At 37.2% G+C, this 8,333-nt stretch overlaps 1 non-coding gene across 1 annotated transcript; it reads right to left on the bottom strand.

Moving 5' to 3' along the window:
• Window positions 1–3,593: 3,593 nt before the first annotated feature.
• TRNAE-CUC (transfer RNA glutamic acid (anticodon CUC)) lies at window positions 3,594–3,666 on the bottom strand. The gene has a single exon. It is a non-coding gene; the product is annotated as a tRNA-Glu (tRNA).
• Between the last annotated feature and the right edge of the window lie 4,667 nt (window positions 3,667–8,333).

Consider the following 8,333-nt stretch of genomic DNA (forward strand, 5'->3'; position numbering starts at 1 on the left):
TTACTAGGTCATCGATCGGCTAATAGCCTAACCTCCTTAAAATTGGGTTTAATTAATTATGAGTTTTCAGTACAAGATTTGATGAGAATAACTACGATTTATAAGAGAAACTCTGTGATGTCGGAAAGAATTATAAATAATAATGATGTAAGTGGATCAAATCAGTTGATCAACAACTCCACAAGCATGGAGCATGAACCAACCTTCAGCTTCAAGTATGCATACTTCAATAATTTTTTCTAAGTGTTTTGAAGGACGATTATGAGATTCAAAAACCACATTAATTAGTGCACCCCATAACCATAACAATAGTTGGGACATCTCCTCTCCAAATTAAAGCTAAGTATGTGACAATTTCGTGCACTTGTCTTTGAATTTACATCTGCATGCATCCTATAGAGCACGCCCCATAGCACATTTTTACTGTACATGTGTTGGAAATATCTCTCAATGACAAAGTACAATTAAAAGATGTTTTCAATGGCCGGGACAAAACTGTGATGTGCCTAGTGTTGCTTTGTTATTGGCACAAAACTCTCCCTCACGTTAGGTGGTGTTTGGGCTATCAATGCACAGAGTTTTGGTCCGGTTCAACCCCATCCAATATGAATATATCACAGATAACCAAATGGATCCAATCTGATCTGAATCGGATAAAAAGAATCTGGTCTTAATTCAATCCCAAATAGTTGATTTGACACCTAGATGATGTGATATAAAGCAGCTGGCTTATTAAGAAGCTAGTTCAAAAAAGGTAAAACAATTGACAAGGAAATTATTCATACTCAATTTAAGAAGGATACAAATAATACATATGTTCAGTGCAAAACCTTGTATACAATTCACATTTGTATTTCACACTTGCATTTAGGTTTATGCACATGGGAGCATTTGAAGAAGCATCAAAGTTTACATTTTTTTTAATCCAAAATGTATTCCTACTTATCATATATGGCACCTCTATTTGATGGGCATTGAATTTGGATTCTCTCTTACATGGACATAAATAATAGAAAACAAACATGCACTAGAATACTAGAGATTTACCCACCCATAAGTAAGTCTCTTAAAAAAAGAATTGATATGGTCTAATAAAATCTTATAATCTAGAAAAATAAACACAAGAAAAGACATTGATTTATATGGTTTATGGTTTAACCTGTTGTCTATGAGTAAGGGTGTCAATGGACCGGTTTGGATTGGACAAACTAAAAAGACATAATGGATTGGACCAATTTGGTTCAAAATATTTATTAGATTGGATTGGACCTGGTCCGCCCATAATAAATTTATATTGGATTTGATTGGATTAAGCCAATGCCTGGTCTATTGATATTACATAAGAATATAGGTGTTAATGGACCGGATTTGGATAGAAACCAATCTAAATTAAAATGAATTTGAACAAATTGGACAGTCTAAACATTGAATTGGACCGATCCAAAATAATCCAAATTATTCATTGGATTGGATTGGACCTGGTCTATTTGTAATGGAGTCACATTGGTCTGGATCCAGTCCAATCGACACCCCTACCTATGAGAAATAATAAATAATTCAATGTGATTTACAATCAAAATCAGAACCTTGTTACACTCATTTCCCCTATCTTTCTCAAAATTGAATATCCTTTCCAAGAGGCAAAACTCTGTCAACAAGGGTGCCTCACTTTCTCTCCAAAAGAGACATTTCTTTCTTCTTCTAAAAGATATTCACATAAAAAGGGCAAAAAGGAAACTCATAGTCTTATGCAAAACACACATATATACAAAGGAATGTCCTCCTTTCTAATGAGACAAAACTTTTTACATTAAATCACAACTCAATCCAACAATTGTAACAAACAAGGACGATCTCAACAGATGTTAAGCACCATCTCTATCTCTATCTTGGTGAATTCTCCCCTCTGTTGCTTCTAAGTTCCAAAAACCTTTATTGAACAGAGAAATTGTGTTTCCTGAGACTATGATCATGTGATAAAATGTGAGACCCTTCAATCAAATGTGAACACACCAATATTTCAAAGAAAAGACTAGTGTTTGATTTAAAACACCGGCTTGTTTATATTTCATTTTGGGGCCACATGCAACCACAATCATAGGAAACCTCTTCTCTTAAATAGGAATCTTGGAATTAGCATCCTATTTCAGCACTTTCTTGCGATCAACCAATAAAAGTGGGGGATACATTGGCAATTACAATTATGATCAAAACAATATGCAAATTTGACTATATATTTTTCAAAGGGTTCGGCTATGATGTCAGTAAGATTTGATACCGGAAAAAACTTATAATCAATTAACCGATGTCATAAAAGTAGTAAACATGGGTTATTATCAAATTCACGAGAGGGGTGTGATTGGTCAAAACCTTTTCGGTATCATAGATTTCCCCTTTTCTAAATACATTTTCAATTGTGCTGAAATTAGTAGTATTGAAAAAAAAAAAAAACTGATGCAATGATTTAAAAACGAATTAAGCATGCATTGAGAACATCTCCCATACTATCACTGGTAGATGTTCCCAATACACAATTGGGATGTGATGTGGGATGTTTTTGAACGCATTCTATGGGAGCAGATTTGAACTCTTTGAAAACTACTCTATTTGCTAGAAATTTATTCTATTGACTTGAGAATGTTACTTTCATATACCTATGGATGTTAGATAGAAATTATCAAACCACTAAGAAAATACTTGCCAAATATGCATGATTTTGTTTTTCTAAAAAAACATTTGTCACATCAGAAGCACAGGGCAGACACCCCCTACCTAAATCTTGACAAGATAGTGGTTGCATCTTCAAAATTTTGGGCCCATTTAGGAGGGCAGAGCTGAAGATAAGCTTTGATTCAGTTAAATATCCATTTGGGAGGTCTGAAATATAGTGGCTCGTAGTTTTCGAAGGTAGGTCTTACACGGACGACCTACAAGCTATAACCCAGAGAGACCAATTTGGCTGCCAGTCAGTCATTTGAAGGACCGTTTGCTTTGACCTCTTTGAATAGCTTATCCTTGTGCTTCAAAGCAACTGAACTTTTTTTTTTTTTGGTGGGGGGTAAGCAAAGCAACTGAACTAGCTTATCCAAAATTTCAGCTCATTGCTTCCAAACAGGCACTTGGCTAGTTCAGAGACTTTGTTTCGACTACTTAAATAGCATAATCTATGTTTAGAGACTTTGTTTCTTCATGCTCTTATGAGTAAAACAGGGAAAAAAAGCAGAAATGGTAGAAGTCTATTGAACTTATTTTTCTTGCTTTAATTGATCAAATATATGTTATTTTGATTGTTTAGAACGATTTTGTTATACTCTTTTCCACAGCGTTTGCAAAAGAACTTGGATAAAAAAAAAAAAAAAAAACGAAAAGAAAAAAAGAACAGGCCAGAGTTTTCAGAGAAGAAGATGAAGAGAAAATCTTGACAATGGTGTTTTCTTTTTTTTAGTTGAAACCCGCTTGAATAAAAAAAATGTCCTTTTTCTTTAATAAGGGAAGAAGAAAAGAAACACATTGACGTGGAGGAGGTTATTTGAACTTGCAAAACAAAGAGGCTTCATTATAAGGATGAGCTGGCTGCGTTTATTAAAAAGCAATTCCGTTTCCGGGAATCGAACCCGGGTCTCTCGGGTGAGAGCCGAGTATCCCAACCAACTAGACTACAACGGAAATTCAATTGGGACATCTCTCTTAGTCAACAGTCGACACTTACACCTCGGGCTCACCCTCATTCTCTGAATCTCTCATTTTTCTCAATCATTCCCCTAAATCTCTCTCATCTCTTTATCTTTGAGATTCTTCCCCCAATCTCTTTAATCTGTGTAAGTCTCACTCTGTGCTCTCTTCTCTCGAACTAGCAAAAGAAGAGCAAAAAAGGGATGACTCAGACGAGCCAAAAAACACATGGAAAAAGGAATGAAGGACCAATTGGGACCGGCTTGATTCTCACCACTGTGCTCTATATCTCTGTATCTCTTAGGTAAGCTTTGAGTTTGTATTTCTTTTTAGTTTCAACAATCTAAAAAACCCAGAAGTCTTAATCAATTTTCATTAGATTCATTGTTGGTTAATGGATGCATGGGTTTTTCTTTTTTGATTTTGTTCGGGTGGTTGCTAAGTTGGCCCAAGGCGCCACATAGCTGACTTTGTGGCTGCCCTTTAGGGCCCCATTGGCATCATCACCCAAAACCGCGTGAAGGACGGGCACGGCTAGGAAAGAGTGTTCCACACGGACAAGGAAACAAACTCCACCGAGGAAGAGGGAACCCCCTAAAGACCTTGGTGGACAACCTCATCCTAACAAACCTAAAAGCCCTATCCGACCAAAACATGGACGCCCAACTATAAATAGGTATGCCACGCTCAAGATAAGGGACTTTTTGAACTCAGGGCTCAATCAAACACCCTTTTTGCATTCACCTCACTCTCAACCAACCCACATACCTCAATTCGTCTTGACCAATCTCTTTTCCACTCACTAACTTGAGCGTTGGAGTACCTACCCAGGGAATAACTTCCCAAGCCTCTGACTCTTCTTGTGATTGAAGACTTCAATGTGCAGCTTCATCATTCCACCTCGGCTTCATCTAGTTGGCAGGACTATCTGACTGTAGCCTCAGTTCGGAACACCTTAGATTGGATAGCATCATATTGGCATCGTCTATGGGAACTGTACAAAAAGTTGATTCCCTAACCTCCTAACCATGCACCAAACGCAATTATGCCAAAGAACGCATCCGACCACTTCGTAGCTTGCTCCCTGTCCCGGGGATCCCACTCATTCCATACGTCTCCACCTTGAGAACCTTAGCCTCAAGCCACAATCGATCCCGCTCAGTTCCAAACCATGCAATAGTAGGTCAATTGTATCCTAGCCATGATGGAGACATTGGGGTAGCCAGCTAAAGCTCCCCTGGCCCCTTGCCCCGTCTTTTAGGCACCTGACTGCTAATCCTCTAATCGAGGACCCCAAAAGGCACTACATGGGCCGAAGAAGAGCCCAGTCACCATTGTGAAAGTTTGATTCTCAAGCACGGCCCCGCACCCACAGTGCCCATAGAAGATCCCACCACTTCGTCAATAGGATCCCAACAAAAGAATGGCTCAGTCGACGCATGCACCGGTCCCCACTCTTGATAGCCGAATCCATCTCGGTACGAGACCGATGGGCAGTCCCTAAACCAGAATAGCCCGTGAATGTAGCCCCAGCTAATCGGGATGTCGAGATCAGAGATCTACAAAACCGGTTAGCCGAACTACAATGCACCCCAATATATCGTAGCACAACTCCTCTGACGGCCCGACCAACAAAGCAACACCACGGCCAGCAGTCCGCGAAGGAACCAATCTTCGTCCAAGAGATCATTGACGAGCTCCCCCCAACCGGATGGTGACCCCCTCAATTCGAGAAGTACGATGAAACCTCGGACCCTAACAATCACATTGAAAGGTTCAAAGCAATAATGATGCTACACGGCTCCTCCAAGGGTCTCATGTGCAAGGCCTTCGTCGCCACCCTGCATGAAGTTGCTAGAACCTGGTACGCCTCCCTTCCACCACGGTCCATTTCCTCTTGGGCATAGTTGGAAACACAGTTTCCGGCACAGTTCACCGCCAGCCAAAGACACTAGAAGACTTCGATCAACCTCATGTAAGTGCGCCAAAAGAAATGAGAGACCTTGAGAGAGTACTTGGCGAGGTTTAATGCTGATGCCCTCTAGGTCCAAGCTCCAGACCAATCGGTGGTTGTAACCGCCATCATGAGTGGGTTGTGCTCTTCAATGTTTAGCTTCTCGCTGCAAAAAAATCCTCCACCCAACCTAGTTGCGCTTATGAAGCACACGCAAAAATACATGAATGCCAAGGAAGCCCTGTCACTAAGCAGGAGTGAAGAGGACCAACACGATTGGAAAGCGGAAAGACCACGACGATTGGAGGTTGGATTGAGATAGCAAGAGGCAGGACCATTGGCCTGACCGTAGAACAAGAACTCCACCACCGATGTATCGTAACTTCACTCCGCTCAATGCATCGTGGGCCGAGATATTGATGCAAATTCATGACTGTAGCTTCGTCAGGTGGCCCAAAAAGATGAAAATCCAGGGCAACAAGAGAGATCGAGACAAGTACTATGAATTCCACCGGGACCACGACCACGAGACTGAAAGTTGCCACGACCTCCGCCACCACTTGGAAGACCTCGTCCGACGCGAATACCTCTATGGGTTCATTGACATCAAATAGCATAAGCCTAGAGAAGAGCCATGCCATGCCGATGCACCCCTAGCCCGAGCTCCCCCTGTCAGGGTCATCACCGTCGTCTCAGGTGGGAGTGCCTCTGAGACAAAGAACAGCTAGGCATGGAGGGCCTACACCAAGGAGCTGAGAACTTAGAATAGCATTGTACAAACCGTTGACAACAATTTGTGCCGAGCTTTAACGACATCTGGATAGCATTGTACAAACTCAAAATAAATAAAAGACTTTTCTTTGAAGCGTGAACGAGCAAACGCCTATACAAAGTAGGACCAAACTCCAAGGTTTTAAATTTCGCAACGTATTGGCCCATAGGTATTGGACGTCACTAAATGCTGATATAATTTAATTAAATGCTCATTTAAGTTACCTTTAATTACAACATTTAATATGTCATTAAATGTTATTTAAGTGAAATAACTTGTCAAAAATTAGAAACCAAAGGTAACAAGTTTTGAACCCAAGTCATCTACTTATAACAATAATTAATTAACCGTTATGCCAACCTTAATTACTTATTAGAATGCCATGTTTTTTTTTTATATTTCTTGCCTTGGTGGATGTTTCCCAATAAATGCTATAAATTTGATTATTAATATTTATATAATAATAAGTTGGATACAAGTTATATTTAATTATTAAAAATTAAGGTATATATATTAACTTGTACACATAATAAATATTATCTAAATATATATATATAATAAATATTAACTATAAATGATTTCAAAAAATATTAACTAATAAATATTAGTATATATATACACACATTTTAGTTCTTCTATTATTTTTCAATGGTTACTAATTATATCCCGATACTTTATATAAATCATTAAAGAATGATTTTTATGTTTAAATAAATTAGTTATACTCACATAAAACTCATTTTATTATTGTTCATATTTTTAAGGATTTTTTTTTGGATTTTGTAGTGTATTCATGCATCTCTTGATTTTTCGTCCATATCTATACGTTTCTAAAGCGTATCTCAATACGTCTCTTAAAATTACCTTTCCGATACACATTGTGTTTCCGATACTTTAAACCTTGACAAACTCTAAATGATTAGGGAACACCAGTCTCCAGTGAAGGACAATGGTAAATGATTGTCTTCGGTGAAGTACGATCGCCGAAAAAATGGATGATGGAATATATCGAGTAATATCGTTGTGTAATTGGTAGGGTTATTAAGGGCAAATATGCAATTTTGCAAATTGATCTGATGACGCCTAAGGGTAAAAATATAATTATACACATTTTTTGTTTTGGTCATTAACAGAAGGGAGGTATCTGTCGATTTTTCAAAAATAGAGGGGATGTTTTTGCTAAATGAAATTATAATGGAGGTTTTATGATTGTTAGAAATTTAGGGGAGGTTTTTGTTTTTACCCAAAATTTAAAAATATCACTTCCATTGCCATGACTCAAACCCAGGTCTCTCAAGTGAGAGAAGAGCATCCAAACCAACTAAACTACAATGGAAAGCTTGCAATAATGCTTAATTTTAATCTTATGTGTGTTACATACGCACAAAACAAAAAGGCATACTTCAGAACAAAAGAAAGCATGTAATTTAAAAGGAATGACTAAAGGATATTACTAGTTCTAAAATCAAGGATTAGAACATCGGTATTGGATATTGACGTACTATATCGTAGATATGGATACACTTTGACTTTGAAATTGCATACATACAAACGAAAGATATTAAATGCTTAGATACACTAAGAAATGTATACAAATCACATAAATACATGAATAAAACAAAATCTAAAGTTGAATTATCTGTGAATAAAATATAAACACATGAACAATTATCACTTGTAATTTTGATTTTTATTAAAAATTTAAGAAATTTATTTATTTAGTATTTTTATATAAATGATAACTCTATTTTTTACAAATAATGAATATGTTTTCATTTTTAACATATGATTGTAAAATAAAACATATAAACCATTTAAGGTAAAATAAATTATTTTTATCATTTTCAGGTTAATAAAATTAAATTTTAAATTATTTATTTCAATTTTTATAATTATAACTTTATTTCAGATTTTATAATTATAGTTTTCAATGTT

The sequence above is a fragment of the Nelumbo nucifera genome, chromosome 4 (assembly GCF_055504915.1).
Source record: "Nelumbo nucifera cultivar China Antique chromosome 4, China Antique-T2T, whole genome shotgun sequence".
NCBI lineage: Eukaryota > Viridiplantae > Streptophyta > Magnoliopsida > Proteales > Nelumbonaceae > Nelumbo > Nelumbo nucifera.